The sequence below is a fragment of the Asterias rubens genome, chromosome 8, assembly GCF_902459465.1.
Source record: "Asterias rubens chromosome 8, eAstRub1.3, whole genome shotgun sequence".
NCBI lineage: Eukaryota > Metazoa > Echinodermata > Asteroidea > Forcipulatida > Asteriidae > Asterias > Asterias rubens.
In genome coordinates, this window is record NC_047069.1 from 11,704,243 (window position 1) to 11,721,502 (window position 17,260).

The window sequence follows — 17,260 nt, forward strand, 5'->3', positions numbered from 1 at the left end:
TCGTTGATCCTGGATTCTAGAAATTCAACTTAACCTAAATGCCAATGTACCTAATTCGTTTGATAATTGTAGCCAGAAGCAAACTGCAACAAATTATCTGTCATACAATAACTCTTACCACCCCCCCCCCACCACCCAAATAAAAAAATAAATAAAAAAAAAATAAAAAAATAAAAAATTAAAAAACACTGTGCTGTAGCAAATATGGTTATGTGAGCTTTTTTGAAAAAAAATAAACACCATTCTTTGTATGTTAATGTATAAGTCTGAATAACGCATAAGAGGGACACACAGGTTGACATAAAGAGGTAAAGTGACATGTCCCAAACTTCAAGTCTCAAACAAAATACCGAGACCTTCAGGTAAAGTCTCAAGTCAGTCTCATGTCCCAAGTCATCATAGTCAGGTCTCCAATCGAGGACCGAGTATTTAGCCTCCGTTAGATCTCAACAAAGTCACTGTGGGGTCGAAGCCATGGAACCATCAGTCAAAATGCATCCAAACTTTGTACAGATAAAAAGTGTCCCCTTGTAGCCGACGAAGTACACCTTCACTAGAAAGAACTTTACACAAAACCAACACAGTGGCCACTGGGGTAGGTTAACATACTGTATCAATAATTTAATTCTCCTTAATCCTGACAAGCCCAGATACGTGTAATCTGCTAATGGGGCGAACTCTCAACATTTCTAGGCAACGCAGTTTTTGGGTTGCTGAATTATCACACCAGGTGGCATGTTCTGATAAAACAAAATCCGTAATCCCCCCCCCCAAAAAAAAAAAAGATATATATATATATATATAAAAATCAACCCGTTACTCAGATTTTAATAGATTTATACCAAATTACATTTAATACCGACGCAACTTAAATTCAAGAAGACGGGGAAATATCATGATTAAAAGGCTACAAATTGTGACACCCGAAAGGCCAATTATAGACGTGTATATTAATACAAAATTAAAGTACTGTGAGGTTATGTCCCTTATAAAATATAAGGCAATTAGATTTGCATGATGAACAAATCAAAACCATATAAAAGTTTGGTAGAGTCAGCCTAATATTGTCACTTTCTTAATCCCTAAGCTTAAAACCTCGAGTGCCAATTATTTTGAGGGAAAAGACATACCCGTTAAATTGCCTAAAAGATACAGATTGAACATTATAGTTGAGTGCAACCTTACGGCAAAAACTGCAATCACAGAATAAAAACGCGCCACACACATCTGTCCAATTTGGTGGAATTGTCTTCATGTTGCCGCCAAATTTAACATCAAGAAAGACATGACGTGTTTCTCTCGTCCTTGCGTAATGCCAATCAACGAGATTCAATTGGGAAGGAATTCCCCCCCCCCAAAAAAAAAAAAAAAAAAAAAAAAAAAGAAGAAGAAAAAAAGAAGAAAAAAAGGTAAATCGACCAGAAAATTAATTTAAATTGGTCCCGAAATCCTTCAGATAGATTAGGTGGGGAGGAAAAACACCACAAAAGATGACTATAAAAACGGAATGCTCACAAAGAATCGTTGATGTGTTTTGAGATTAGGAAAGGACATTAATCCTCTTGCGGCTCATGGTTTATGTAAAGGATAACTTTTCATCCATCCACTTTGAAATCTTTTGAAGTTTGCTGACTCGAGAGGTAAAAAGGGGTTGTCACAACTCATTTCAACAACATTTAAGCTAAAGGATACCAATAATTGGAGATTGACGGTAGAGCATTGTTTAAAAATACCTAGCATTCCAAAAACCGCGAAACACTACTGCAGAATAATGAACTAAAAAAACACATAAAGAATGTGAAAAGAGACACTTTATTAGACATTCTTTCTGTAATCAGTTTAATTATCGGACGTTTATGGAAACTGTAACTAATAGCCATAGGCAGCTCGTATTTAGACGGAATGCCGTGACGCACACAGACAAATGTAAAGGTTTTGTGGCCTGCTTAACGGCACATGAAGTTATTTCTGATTGGCTAATAAGTACATGCGATTGTGTAGTTATAATTGTGATAGTCCGGCGTGTATTGAGATTTGTATCGTTATTACACAGGACAGTAAGACACGTTTGTGCTTCGATCATCTTAAATTTCACAATGTTTGAACAAATTGCGCAAGGAATATAGAACATGTGCAAAGAACTGATGTCCTTTCACACGAGGCTCATGTTTATAGTTTTACACACGTTGAAAAAATTTCACCAGGAATGTTGGGTTGTTTTCCGTCGTTTGAAAAGAGCTGTTTACAAACCATGATTACTGAATAAAAAAGGTTAGCCTTCGTAACCTGTAGACAGCGCGCGTTCCTATTGGCTAGCGAAAACGTCTGATGACGTCATGTATTCGGAGTATCTCGTTGAACACGCAAGTATGTTACTAGCGCAGTGGTGATTGGTGCACGAACATGTTCACTAGCGACTTAAAATTAGAAAAACGACCTGTGAGAATGCTCGCTAGATCTGTTTAACGGTTTCTTGGGTTCCGTCTGCACATATAGCATGCATATTGCCATCCTCAGAGCGCATGATCTCAAACTATCGTCCGTCGAAGTTGAGGATCGCGAAAAAACGGGAAGATTTCGTATATCTGTTGTTTTGCAACAGTTAAATTCCCAAATATTATTCTAACCTTAAACAATCTGAGCAGTGTTTATTTATAAACAATTTCATAGGAAAATCTAGTCGTGAGGATTTCTAGGAGCTCTAATTTTGAGTCGCTAAAGTAGGGTCTCCCTCGTCAGTTGCTGAGTGGCCTATAGCGTACATGTCAATGATGCTTGTACGTATACAGTCTGTACGTTCATTGCCCCGTACATTACGTACGTTACTACAATGCAAACGCCGAGTCATTCACATGTACAGAAGCAAACCCTTATACTAACGCGACAAGGGCATCAAGAATAACGAAGACGATGGGTTTCATATATTAACTATACTATCTTGTTGTTAACAGATGTGTAGTTATCTACATCCACAACGTAAAAATAATAGCTAACACCCTCCCCGCCATATTAAAAACTTGTACCATGTTATTATTAAGGAATTCTCTTGTTTAATTCGATTTAGAATAGACAAAATTCCCCCATGAAAAGCACTACGACTGTGGCAATTTCGTAGTGCAGAACAAATTGCCCCCGCCCTCCTCTCTTCAAACTCACCCTTATCCCCTCCGTACACCTAACAAACCAATCCCATTTTCATGAGCACTAATCACAAGAGGCTGACGGCAGACTAAATTCAGACGGGTTGTCTTTGATCACACTTCCTGATTCCGGATGAAGGGAAAGAGCAGAAAACGAAAAGCGAGAGAATGAAATTGCCAGCCGAAGAAGGATCAAGCACTCTTCGAGACAAACACCTCTGCCTCCGCAGTGTTTGACCACCAGGCTGTCACCTGGGCCTCCCCGGCGCCTGTACAAACATCTCGGCTTGCGATAATTATGACTGATGGTGGCTCCTCGGAGACGAGTCGACCCTCACTGCCGAACACGTTGTAATTAATTTTAGGATGTCTGCTCTTTGGGGGTTGTTGTCTATATATAATACTCAAGGCTGAATCTCACTGATAATGCAATTTTAAAGGAAGAGGATTTGTTGGGGATAGGGAAGAGGGACGGGAATAGCTGGATGATGACCTTGATCTTGTACATATACATTATTGATTCACAGAAACGTCGATTGAAACTACACATATTTACTAGTCTTTGTCGAAACAACATGCGCTGAAAAGAGGAGACATTTTATTTGGAAAATATATTTCCAAAATTAGACGTGATTGTAATGCAGTTTGGCGATCATAAATGTGGAAGGGTTTATGACGAGTTCGTAGCTATGGGAGCGCTGCCGAAGCCAAGGATGAGAACCCAGTGTTATATCACCCCTGTGATAAGATTGTACAAAGACAAGACATTATACATGTCTTCTGCTCAAAACTACATGTGTAAGGTCACTAATGGCAACTTCGTATTTGTAATTACCAAAAGGTCATTAAATAAAAAATACATATAAGTTTGAAAAAAATATATCAACATCAACAAATCAATGTTTGACTTAGAAAATGCATGTATGTTTTTGCCAAAGAATTATAGACCCCAATTACCTGGAGCTCAAAATCATGAAAAAGGGAAGTTATCAAACCGTACAAATTGCAATACTTTGTATTTATCTCCCAAACTGTTCAATATAATTATTCTGTCTTCTTTCTCATAGAGAAGTTGGATGCAGAGAGAAGTTGGATAGTTGTCATAGCAACGCGTTCATCTCAATCTAATAATTAATAGCGGAATGCACGTTTTAGCTCTCATTGATCTTATATATATATTTGTTTGCATCGATCGTAGTATTTGGACACTATTGGTAATTGTCAAAGACTAGTCTTCACAGTCGGTGTATCTCAACATAATATGCTCAAATATAACAAATCTGTGAAATTGTTTGCGCTTAATCGGTTGTCGAAGTTGCGAGATATGAAAGAAAAAAAACACCCTTGTCACACGAAGTTGTGTGCTTTCAGATGCTTAATTTCGAGACCTCTGAGGTCTCGAAATCAAATTCGTGGAAGATCACTTCTTTCTCGAAAACTACGTTTCATCAGAGGAAGCCGCTTCTCACAATGTTTTACACTATCAACAGCTCTCCATTGCTTGTTACCAAGTAAGGTTTTAATTATTTTGAGAAATTTCCAATACTGTCCACTACCTTCAAGCCTAAACCTGGTCCCCTGCTCTCTCGCTCTTTTTTATTTTGTTATATATATATTTTTTATACAAAATGTGTTATTGATGACCGGCATATTTTAAGAATCACTGTTGCATTTTTGCCGTTCAGTATGGCAGACGAGGTGGCCGAGTGGTTAAGGCGATGGACTGCTAATCCATTGTGCTCTGCACGCGTGGGTTCGAATCCCATCCTCGTCGATTTTTTTTTTTTATAGATTTTCTTCTTTTAACCAATTAGCATCAAGGAAAACTTTGTTTAGGCGGGAACGGTTCGATTGGCCTGAAAGTAAAATATTATTTTATTTTTTTCTTGATTGTAACAGGCCCACATTTTACTACCCGGTGTAATACTTTACAACAAGTTTAAGCACAATGCCTGTAGGCCACATTTGCTTGACCGTGTGTCAAGTCTTGCAACAAAGTTTAATCCAAATTAAACTGAACAATTATTTTTTGCACTCAACCTGTACACTTTTAGATTTGTATTTCCAATTATGTGCGCAGTGCTTTATTAAAGTTTAGCCTTAAGGTGTCTTATGAACACGTCGTGTTAATCAGAGAGACTGGCGTTGTAATTGTAATGACAGAAATAATTAATTTATAGGAGGCTACGATACTTTGTGCTATTAAAGCAGTTTATCACGAATTGTGCATTTTTACTATTTAAGCCCAAAGTGACTCACATCCAGCCATTTATGAAGTGATTATGCACTAATAATAAGCCCACCCCTACTAAATTGGAGATGAAATTAATGTTGATAAAATGGTCGTCTCTACGTGACAAAGGCTTCAAACCAAGCCGTTGCACGTACGTGTAGACATAGAGTCGACATTCTCAGAGCGTCACCATCTCATTCCAACTTGTCAGTCACCTGCGAGCAAATTTCATTAATCTACAACCCTTGTGATATTCTTTTTAAATTAGAGGTGTGACAAATATGGATTTTTTTTTTTTACTTTGGGCTTCTTCCAAAGAAAATTAGGCTGGTACTTTTGATCCATGTTCCTGAGGGGGGATGTTATTTGGGTTTCGTTTATGAAGGTAGTGTGAATTTATGGGAACAAGTTTTTGAACTGATTGGAAAAATTGAAGTCGGGTAGTTGGATGGGCTGATTAGTCACAGTGTTGGGGTCACGGTCTGGCTTTTGGGCCACTCTAGCAAGTGGCTTGTATTCCTGTAAAAGACTTGGTTTGGTCGGCAGCTGTAGAGCATTACTGGCCAACTGTGGCTTGCTGAACCCAACTATGGCTAAATAGTGGTTGAGCGATAGCCACTACTGATATAGGCAGCCGCTATTGGCAATGGTCTATAAGAGTTTCATTAGAAAGGTTCACAGTGTGACAGGTGGCCACGCATGGTGATCACCAAGGCACCTGGGGTGGATTTCACAAAGGTAGTCCTAACTTAGGACTAGTCCTAGGCAATGCTAAGAGATAGGACCAGTCCTAAGTTAGGATGAGTTACTGGTCCTAACTTAGGACCAGTCCTATCTCTTAGCATTGCCTAGGACTAGTCCTAAGTTAGGACTACCTTTGTGAAATCCACCCCTGGCCACCGGTAACATCGCTCCACGACCTTTCTGACCAAATTTCAAAACCGACAATGTATAGGGTTGTTGGTCTGTCCGTCCGTCAGTTCGTTTGATGTTTGCCTTTTATCCTCTCGACATGAATGCATCACATCGAGCCTCTCTTTCCCCTTCACCTCCTATTGGCATCCTCATACCCCCAAGTCCCAAAGCTCACGACCATGTCAACAAGATTAAAGCTATTTGGCCAAGTTCTTGTAATATTTTATGCTTTGATACCCCCCTGAACCGTTTGCATTATTATAGCTTGCTTCCCCAGCATGAAATTTATTTCCAATTTAAAAACCTGCCACGTTGGAAGAGAGAAAATTCACAAGCCGTGAGTGACTCACTCCATTAGGCATACCCGTAGCGAGGTCCCTGAAGACACTAAACTACAGGCTCTTCCTATAACTGTAATATTAACTTTCTGAGTCATATCAGTTAAATGTAGAGTAGGTTTGTATACGCCATCTGGCTGTGTAGTAATCTAACACCTTCCTGTACCGTTGCTATCTGTCTCACTGCAGCGGCGCGTGTCCACAGAAATACAATTATGCTAATGCAATTTACACAGAATAATACCTTTTAGGCCAATTACATGATTCTTGTATTAAGAGGGGATATCTAATCCACTTTTCCTCCGGCTTCCAACTGACTATCTTTAAATGGCAATTCTTAGGAGAGTGAGGGAGGGATGTAGCTGTGAATGTTCTTAAGCCGGAGAGCTCAAAGGGTGTCTGGTTTCATCTCAAACTGAGTGGATATTTCCTCGTGATAGGAAGACATCTAATGATATTCAATGAGTATCGCCAAAGGCATCCTTCCAATCTGGTCTTTAGTTTCCTCCGAAAATTTGAGGGTTTTGTTTTCCACTCTTTCTCTGCCCACTTTTGTTACTTGTTTGTAGTGAATGTGTTCCTGATTCCATTCGAACTTTGGCAAACAATGTCATGATCTAATAAAGAATTTGAATATGAATATGGAAATAATTGTAAAGTACATTGTAAAACACTATTGTTTGCGAGTAGACTGTGCAAGTCTCGCGCGTATTCAACAAACGCGGTGAGACTTGCACGGTCTACTCAACATGGTTGACTATGTGGACATTGTTTCACGTGAGAGAGGAAAACATACGTTCATCTTAGCACTCAGTGGAATTCTTTAAAGACAACCCCTTTAACAAATAATTCTGCAGAATTAGGATAGCTGTCTGCCTTTGATGGGTTCGTCTGAGCGAACGGACAGAAAGGGTGCATCGTTGTACGAAATTGTTCCAGTTGATTTGTAATATCACATGCTGCGATAGCACCGTTGTTTGCATAGGCAGGCCAGACGCTAGTCTTGGTAAAAGACGTTGTTACTCACTATCACTAAACTATCGCGATCCCCGCTCCACTTCTTCTGTATGGTTTTACCTTAGAAGTTTTACCAACTCAACAAGAACGTCTTGCACCAAGACTACCCAGACACGTGCGTGGTGTTTGCAGTTTGAAATTACCACATCTCGTCATAGACTAGCAAGAGTCAACTCATAGCACGGGTCAATCGCCCCACTTCTGTGTACCTTTATCGTTAATATGTCATTATAGTTTATAGCTGGTATCTTAACTCAACGATGCAGGAATCAATGAGTCATTAATGAGATGGCTTTGTGCATGAAACAAATTTGTTTAGATTTTTGTTGTTTTTAATTAATGGGGACATTAGTGCCGGAGCTCAAAATGAGATTCATTATAAATAGCAAAGGGTGTCGCGTCAGCTAATTGCTTATTTAAACAAAGCAAGCCAGTGGTGAATTTGCACAGATTAAGCATGAGTTGTCATGAGTAAACTCAAATTATGGTGTTGACCTTCAGTGCAGATCAGCCACCTTTTCCCCAGTCTGGCTTCTTATGAAAATCAGTGTCTGTTTAAATACACATTTTCTCGCCCTGTTCTTTTTTTCTTTCTAATCATTGTCATTATTGGCAATTCAATTTTAAGTTCACAAATGTTCTAAATATCGGAGCAAATTCTGTAAAGCGGTTATATATTGGTTGATTTTTTTATTTTTGATGGCATTCAATTTCGTTATGGAGCGTTTTAATTGGTTTTTCATGTAGATAGACAAAACAGATCTGAATGCAGACGTAGACACAGGTCTGAAATTTGTCATCCCTCTGAAAAATGTAATTAAACCATTTAACCACCTTACTGATGTGTCATACAATAAAATACTCGATTTGATTATGAACAATAAACGTAAAGCCAATGTTTAATTCAATTATATTATAATTGTACTACAATGCCTTGAAGTCGTAAAACACATATACAAACAACACAATATCTTAAAGTAAACCGATCAGAAAATTAATTGCCCTCGGCATTCATGACTAAGAACATGCTCCGAACAACCATTGTCCACGTCAAATAATAATAATACAATGGTGGTTTTTCTAAAGGCTTATTCAACTGCTTGTTTTCTAAGGAACATTCCTGGATGGGGGCTCTCTTTTGTAAATAGGAAAACAAAAAAATTGAAAATGCCGGCACGTGTGAGTAAAGCAGCGTATAATCGTATTAATTTCTTCCTGAGAGGTGGGGGATAAGATAGACATAAGACAGACATACATCGCCCGTGGGCTTCTTTCTCCGTCATAGACCTAGCTTCCTAATCCAGGATTCATACTTACTATATATATATATTTCATCTAATAGTCGTCTGCCATTTAAAGCGTGAACCAAAGGCAATTATGGGCACTTTAGTGGTAAGTACCTGCATCACTTCACGGGTCCGTAACCCTACCACCAAACCAGTGGCTTATTAAGCAAAGGGGCTCAAAAGTGCAGTCTATTTCACATTATGACATTAGTTATTCCAATGACTTTGATGAAAACAAGTTAAATGCCATGGAGGTGCTATAAAAAGCACACTCCTTAAGAAATGTTTGAAGCTCAATTGTCTAGCTCAATGAATAAAAATTAATGATAAACAACAACCTCAACACGTTATGAGAATCGAGAGTTATATGGCACTCAGATTTACCATTTGCATTGAATCTTCATACCTATACACTTCCATTGACCCGGTCAAATAGACTCGCCCTACATACAAGTTAAACCCTGTAACTGTACTGAGTACTGATATACGTTATGTTGATAGAGATTTGGGGATATAGCGTTGCAATCGACCTGTCATCTGAACCGGGTTCAAACCTTGGCTATATTGACATAGCTTGGCACAGAGATTTGTTAAGTCTTCATCTGGACGGGTATCTCTTATAATCTACGGGGTGTTACGTGTGAGAACGTGTCCACCAGTTGACACATGGTGACACAAGTACAAAGGATACTGGTGGTTTGAAAGACTGAGGACGTGTTCTTTCTAAGGTTTGATTTGTGTAACAACCTCAAAGTACGCATCAGAAATTCTAACTCTTTGCCCTTTGTTCAAACAATCTCTCAAAACTCACTTGTATCAGATGTAATTTGTTGTATTCATAGTTCCATTGGTTTTGCTCTTTTCAGCGCTTTGATCTTGATGTAAAGGCCCTTCATAAATATTTAGTTGTATGTATGTATGTGTATGTATGTATGTATGCACAAACCGATGAGGACAATTCTAAAAAAAAAGAACCGTAGACAACACAAAGAGAAGTCCTCCATGACAGACATTTGTGTGGATGCATGTGTCTATTTGTTTTGTCGACCCCATACATCGAGGTATTCTTTTTGATCTCTTAATGTTTGGACTTTGTAAAACAAAATTAGCAATGTCCCCTCTTTTGGGTTACTTTTATGCTTTGTCGAAACGCCCGAATCCCTTTTTTGGTCAAAATTATCGATTTCAGCGGGACACTACCGAGTGTGGGTGTGCGTGGGGGGCGAGTGGCAGGGTTTTACCCCAAACGTAATGAACTTTTCTCCATATATTTCTTCAAGCAAATCTGAGCATTTTCTGAGCATTAATAAGCACTGACCAGACTGGGCTTAACGGTTTAACGACTATAGGAAACCCTTCCATTTGATCTTACCATAATTAAAACATCTTGTTAGATGTAATAACTGTGGTTCCCACTCTCCTTCGTCCATACAAGATCAATAAAATGGCTTAATACAGATACCGAAATGCATTACTCCCAAATCCAATTAACCTCATCCATACACTTAGCCAAGTTTTACTGTCTTGCCCTTGGGCGATACTCAAAGACGGGAAATAAAACAGAGATTCCCGTATTGTAATTTTAGATTTAAAACTGTAAATAATCCTCTATAAAAACGCTCACAATGTGGCCAGAAATCTGAGAAATTAAGAGACTGATCCAGAAGCGTCTCAACAACACAGCGAGAAGGCGCCGTTTCAGGGCCTTCGCGTCCCCGGAGTAGGCCCCTGATATTTGTGTATTTTCACCGGGAGGCCCTCGTTACTTCTGCCTCAGCTGGCTGATTTGACGGAACAAGGCAATGCAAAATGTGTTTGACTTTTCCATGAAGCAGCCAGGCGACAATCCCTTTTCCTCCTCCTTTCATGGGTAAATTTTTTATAAAGCTGTTCAAAGGGGCTGAAGGTAAGGGGGTCCTTGAACTCTAGCCGACCCTTCAACTGAAGTTAACCCCCCCCCCCCTTCGTTGGAAGCCTTTTTTGCGCTCGAGTTTACAATGACCATCGGGTCTGCTGGTTCAATATGAAAACACCCTGCGGGCATTTTTTTAATTACTTTGCAAAATAGGAATGTTATGAGTTTTCTGATATGAATGACTGTAGCCAAAATACAGCTCATTTTCTGGTTAATATTTCATCGTGCACTATTACAGTAAAGGGTTGCAACTGCCATTTTAGTAGGCCTATACTTCCCTTGAGTGTTTTACCCATTTGTGGTGAGGGAAAATGCAGTCTGACCACTTTCTTACATTCTAATATGCTGAGTATAACCAAATTCTAAACCACAAATTACCAACAAAAAACCTGCATTTGATCTATGCAAGTTTAAATCCCAATGGCACATTTTTCATTGTAACTATTGTTCCCAGACGTTTGACAAACCGACGAACTACAGTTTGTAGGTTCTTTTTTTGCAGAATAGCTTTTATGCAGAACAAAATCGAACTAAATTTTTCCAGTCAGATTCTCGAACTTTCTATGATTTTGTTTTATAGAATGTGAATGAATAAAACAACTTATGCATGCGATTCCCTCGCGATTTGAACGCTTCGCGCACATTAATGTTTAAACCCTGGGTGGGAACACGAGCTACTCCGAGACTTGCATGGTCCACACAAAGGCTTAGGCACGATTCTATAAATAGCAGAATACAGAAAAATGACCTGCGATTACTGCACATCAGACCAAAATATATTGAAACGTAGTGCCAATACGGCTACATCGAATTTGAAAATATATGTTTTCAAATACTGCACTACAGACACTCTGATCCACCTCTATGGATCCATATTGCCTAATTGCACAAATCTCATCTCAAGGTTTTATGATATCCGGCACCTTGAAGACCTGAACAATTAGTATTTGTACATATTGGACGGTGGGTGGGTTTTCAACTGATCCTGTCCATGCTCAAACTGACATGTTGAAAAGATGGGTTTGGTTAAACCATGGAATTTCCTTCCTCCGTGGTTATCGGTGTTCCGCTACATTGGTTGCTCCAACCATGCTCCAACGGTGAGTGAACTGCATGTTCGCTCATGGGGAAGTATGGTTTCCACCAAAAAGAAATTCACCTTGTTTCTCCTGATGCCATCGAACAAATCCGAGGTTAAATCCGAATTGGCGGCTGCAGCTACGGCTATGACCGTTTGTAAGGGTGTTGCTAGGGGCTTACTATTCTTCAACAAATGATGATGCAGCGGTCGAGCTGTATACGTTGCCATTATTGAAAGTGGCTTAAAACCAGTGAGCAGCCTAAGCCAGAACCAAGGGGTAAATAGTCGGGTTCCTAAATTTTGCGAACCGTTGTTCTTTACTGGTTGAACAAAGGGAGCACGACAAGGATGCTAAAGGGCACGATAAAGATTAGGGTCTTTACAAAAACACGTCCATCCTTGCACTTTTATAGGGGGTGCCACCCCTATAAACGACTGTACTCGTTCCACACGTAGGCCTACGCGATAAAGGACTAACCTATTCTAAGCCGATTCCCACAACCAGCCCCCGGGCAAGGGGTGCCCTTCGGCCCCATTGATACCCCCGAAATATATACCGGACAATGCAGTGAGGATGCTGTAACTATGCCGTAACCTGCCCCGTCCGAAGGGTGACATTCCGGGTGCCATTATGTGGCGTCGACAAGGCGCTTTCAGCGGGTCACCGGTCCAAATCATAACGAAAATCTTCTCGCAATACAAAAGGCTCGTACTTCAGAAGTTGATAAATTGTTTCCCGACATGAAGGATACGTCAGCCAGGGAGTTGGACGTGTTAAATAAATTGCCTTGTTTTTGTTTTAGACAATAATTGTTCGACATACCTGGTCACAAATGCAAACACAGGCTCGAAACAACTGCACGACTATTTCCACTAACGTCATACTACGTATACATATGCTTTAAAGAAATGTTACAACGGTAAATAAATAAATAAAAATATAAATATAAACTTATAAATAAACAGGACTCCTAACCTCAGAAGAAGTAAAGGTGTAAAACAACACAGTTTCATTCTTGCTTTGGGGTTGGTTCTACAGGTCCTTAAAACAGTTAAAGGGACACGTTGCCTTGGTTTAAAACGCTTTTCAAAGAACAATTCGACCGATCCAAGGTACGTTCCCTCAAGTTCCGTCATCAATTCGCAAACAGTGAAAATACGAGTTATATTTCTCGATATGTGCACAATATGGTTAAAGGGCCCTTTTGTAATCAAAATAAGGGGGTCCTTGATTCATCCTACATGATATTTTATGAACCAGTAGTGAATGATATACTGAAAGATATGTCTAGTTAATGTTCGTTTATTTCGGCATAGTATGCATAGTTTTATGTAGACTTGAAGAACAAATATTCGTTTATTTTGTCATACTATGCATAGTTATATGTGGACTTGAACAATCAGAGCTAAGACAGGTGGATCCATGTAGATTTAATGTTGTATATTTGATCATAGTTTTTGGTATAATAGTACTAGTAGGCCTACCTTGAATGTATAAACTAAAAAGAGTCATGTTTATATTACCAATGTAAATGTGACTTTCAAATTGAAAGTCATATTGAAGTTTCCAATGGCATGGTACCACATGAACAGACTTGCATAAAGGTTACCAATCAAAACTCAAAAAATGAGGTAGACTTGGAATGTGGTCAAGTCTGTCGCTGTGATTAGGAAACTAGTCACTCGCTTAAAGGCAGTGGACACTATTGGTAATTACTCAAAATAATTATTAGCATAAAACCTTTCTTGGTGACGAGTAATAGGGAGAGGTTGATGGTATAAAACATTGTGAGAAACGGCTCCCTCTGAAGTGACGTAGTTTTCGAGAAGGAAGTAATTTTTCCACGAATTTGATTTCGAGACCTCAAGTTTAGAATTTGAGGTCCCGAAATCAAGCATCTGAAAGCACACAACTTCGTGTGACAAGGGTGATTTGTTCTTTCATAGTTATCTCGCAACTCCGACGACCAATCAAGCTCAAATTTTCACAGGTTTGTTATTTTATGCATTATTGAGATACAGCAAGTGAGAAGCATGGTCTTTGACAATTACCAATAGTGTCCCCTGGCTTTAAGTGCAGACGCGATATTCAACCAGCCAGTGAAATATTTAAGATTTGCCATATTTTAAATAGTGGAAACTAAGCTTAAAGGCAGTGGACACTTTTGGTAATTACTCAAAATAATTATTAGCATAAAACCTTTCTTTGTGACAAGTAATGGGGAGAGGTTGATGGTATAAAACATTGTGAGAAACGGCTTTTCGAGAAGGAAGTAATTTTCCACGAATTTGATTTCGAGACCTCAAGTTTAGAATTTGAGGTCCCGAAATCAAGCATCTGAAAGCACACAACTTCGTGTGACAAGGGTGTTTTCTTCTTTCATTATTATCTCGCAACTTTGATGACCGATTGAGCTCAAAATTTCACAGGTTAGTTATTTTATGCACATGTTGAGATACACCAACTGTGAAGGCTATAGTCGTTGACAATTACCAATAGTGTCCACTGCCTTTAAAAAAATAGTTGAGGTCCTTGCTCTATGCCCCGGTTCATTGCAGGGACTTATCGAAGAATGAACTTTTTAGAAACAGTTCAATTTGTGGTTTTATTCATTGACCGACTGTCCTTTTTAGTGTTCGTCCTAACGCCCAACACAAACAGTAAACCCTGCTGTGATTCCTATAAACCCCTACCACAGCTTAATCAGGGTTTTTTCACCGAACAATTCATTTTGCTGGAATTCCCAGCAGTTTAATAATACCAAGTGACTTCATACGCAGATGCAACTTGGCGTACATAATGCATCGACCAAATTTGTAACTAACTGAACACAGTGAGTAAAAATACAAAAAACAATATTGTCTTTACAAAAAGCCTGCCTGATTAGACCAGATCCAAGGTCATATTTTCTTAAAGGATTTGGGTACTTTTTCAAGATGTCCATAGATTTACATTCAACTTACAGGGTTTGAAGATAATGATAGTGGAAAGCTTCCCTTCAAAGATTACTTAACTGAGGTGCTGTAGTTTTTGAGAAATGAGTAAAACAATGTCATGAAAATTGAGACGAAAATTGTTTTCATTAAATTGTTTTACTCATTACCCAAAAACTACAGCACCTCAGCACGTAATATTTTCAGGGAAGCTTTCTACTATCAGTATCTTCAAACTGTGTAAGTTTAGTGTAAATCTGTGGACATTGTGTTTTTTGTCCTACAAAAAGTACATACACCCTTTAAAAGCACTGGACACTATTGATGATTACTCAAATGAGTTACTCGCATAATAACGTTCGTAACGAGCAATGGGGAAAGCTATTGATAGTAGGACAATTCATGTGACAAACAAAATATCAGATGACTAATATAATATGTTCCTTGTTGCGATATGTGAATAGACTATAACATCATTGATTTGAAAGAGGAAGGAAATAAAACGTCTATTTTGATTATTGATTGTAAATCGGAGCAAAAACAGGTTTCTGAAACTAGAAAATGATTAATTAAAAGACATTTTTCCGGTTTTGTATCCTATCAGACTGTAAGGTTTGGTTTTTATTTGTTTTGTAAAAATCTTTAATTGTATGGTGTTTTTTAATATCCTGTTTTGCGCGATTGTTCAATTGAATTGAAAATGATTGTTATAATATGGAAAAGTGGGCATGATGAGGTACTAATCTTCATTGGGACTATGTGGGGCTCTTTTTATGTGGTATTTTGAGGAAACACAGTTTTTAATATAATGTTGGAAGACATGGGGTCGACTGATGTAATCTGTTTGGGTACGAGCTTTATCTGTAACACTGAAGGCATGTCCTTTACATGCTCACATTGATATCTCAATTTATAAAACTGAACCCCTGACTCTCCTGTTCTGGGGTAGCATGATCTGAAGAAATCAGTTCATACGTGCACCCAAAGTTTTATCCAAATAAACTGGAAATTTATAAACTGGGTGTCCAAATTTTACATTCACATATAAACGACAGATAAAACAGGGTGTCAATTTTTTTCTTTTACATATAAATGGCAGAAAGAATAGGGTTTAAAAAAGAAATTCAAGAGTGTCCAAAAGATACCCAGACACCCCTCTGGCTAATAAGTATGCACCTACCTAAATCCTCATGATAAACATGCCAAAAGACTGCACAATCAATGTCTGTGGCCATCATATGATTTTGCACGCACGAATAAAAGTTGCTCATTCTTTACATCACAACAAATCAAAATCACATGGCTTTGTTGGCCATATTTCTTGCTTTGAGAGCAAATTCGTGTCTTTCAATTTAATGCAGAAATCAATGGAAGACAGACGGTGATCTCTTGAAAATATCCTGATTAGTCGCACGCCTGAAATGGGAAGCGGTGATGTGATCGTGCTGTTTTTCTGTTTCTTCAATTCTGGACTTAGAGAAGGAAAAACAGTGCCACACTATGTTACGTTTCCTTGGGATAAACATTAAGTGTCACCTAAACAGGTTTAAGTAGGCGTCGTGTAGGCGTGTACTTGTTGATAACATGCTCAAAGTATAGTCGCTAGGTTAAAGGCACTGGACAACCAGTATCTTCACTTTGTGTATTCCAACATATGCTATAATAACCAATCTGTGAAAAATTGCACTCAGATGGTCATCGAAGTTGCAAAAAAATAATGCAAGAAAAACATCATTGTTACACAAACGTGTGTGCTTTCCGATGCCTATTATACATTAGGGTTCAGGCTTGAAAAACTGACAAAGTGAGAAATTACCTCTTTCTCACAAAATATGTTACTTCATATAGGGAGCCGTTTCTAACAATGTTTTATACTTATCAACAGTTCTCGATTGCTCGTCAAGTAAGTTTGTATGCTAAAATTTGTTTTGAGAAATTACCAAAGGTGTCCAGTGCCTTTAACATAGACGTCCGTGTTGGTGTATATACTTGTTGATAAAATGCTCAAATAGCCAATATTTCCGTAAATGTCTCATCAAATCGACCGGCATTGTTACCTCCCTCTGACGTCATTGTCTTGACATTTCGAGTGTATGTTTTGCGTCACCATTGAAACAGAGTGATAAATGTTTTCCAATCATGTTATGGATGCATTGGAGCGAAATCGTTACTAAGACGCATAAACACGAAAGGGGGCTTTCGAAGGTGAATCGCAGCCGATAGACCTCGGGCATCAAAGGTAATGCGAAGAAATTATCAACACAAATCGTGGGAATAAGACATTTTCTTATTATATGGGAGTCGGGCGCCAGACTGGATTGAGCAAAATACAGTCGACTCTCGTTATGAAATGATCGCATGGGACTGACCAAATTACATCTTTCAGGATGTCGTTATAAGA

The 17,260-nt window shown here is 38.7% G+C and overlaps 1 non-coding gene across 1 annotated transcript; it reads left to right on the top strand.

The window, feature by feature from the left end:
* Nucleotides 1-4,832: 4,832 nt before the first annotated feature.
* Trnas-gcu lies at nt 4,833-4,914 on the top strand. The gene has a single exon. It is a non-coding gene; the product is annotated as a tRNA-Ser (tRNA).
* The last annotated feature ends 12,346 nt before the right edge of the window (nt 4,915-17,260 follow it).